Raw genomic sequence first — 814 nt, 5'->3', positions numbered from 1 at the left:
ATGGTGGATAAGCAATACAAGGGTATTATAGGCTGTGTGGTTTACATCCCCAGGGAGCAGGGAGCCCTGTCCTTCTGGTGTGGTGGCCAGGGCAATGTCATCGGATACTTCTCCACCCAGGCCCTCAACGTTGCCCTCAAGGACAAACATAAGCAGTTTTTCCTGGGTGGTGCAGACAAGAGAATCCGGTTCTACTTTGCAGGGAATCTGGCATCAGGTGGTGCTGCTGGGACTACCTCCTGTTTTGGGATATCTTCTTGATTTTGCCCATACCCGTCTAGCAGCGGCTGATGTGAGCAAAGCTGGAGCTGAAAGGGAATTCAAAGGCTTCAATGACTCCCTGGTTAAGATCTACAAATCTGAGGAGATTAAAGGCCTGTAGCAAGGCTTTCGTTTGCTTATGTAGGGGTGTTATCATTTACCCAGCTGCCTACTTGGTATCTTTGACACTGCTGGCCAATCCCAAGAATACTCACATCTTCATCAGTTGGATGACTGCACAATCTGTCACAGCAGTTTCTCAGTTGACTTTCTATCCATTCGACACTGTTCATGGCCATAGGATGATGCAGTCAGGGCACAAAGGAACTGACGTCATGTACACAGGCATGCTTGACTGCTGGAGGAAGACTGATCATGAGGAAAGAGCCAAAGCTTTTTCCAAGGGTGCATGACCCAGTGTTTTCCAAGAAATAGGTGGTGGTTTTGTACTTGTCCTATATAATGAAATCAAGAAGTTCACCTAAGATATTTTTCAGTTTTTATTTTTTTACCCCATGAACAGGCATTTTGAATTATCTAACATTTCTTGAAC

The 814-nt window shown here is 45.6% G+C and overlaps 1 pseudogene; it reads left to right on the top strand.

Moving 5' to 3' along the window:
* Positions 1-12: 12 nt before the first annotated feature.
* On the top strand, positions 13-746 carry LOC115284882 (annotated as a pseudogene).
* Positions 747-814: the final 68 nt, after the last annotated feature.

The sequence above is a fragment of the Suricata suricatta genome, unplaced genomic scaffold (assembly GCF_006229205.1).
Source record: "Suricata suricatta isolate VVHF042 unplaced genomic scaffold, meerkat_22Aug2017_6uvM2_HiC HiC_scaffold_24714, whole genome shotgun sequence".
NCBI classification, from domain to species: Eukaryota; Metazoa; Chordata; class Mammalia; order Carnivora; family Herpestidae; genus Suricata; species Suricata suricatta.
This window is presented reverse-complemented; position numbering and strand designations above follow the sequence as displayed.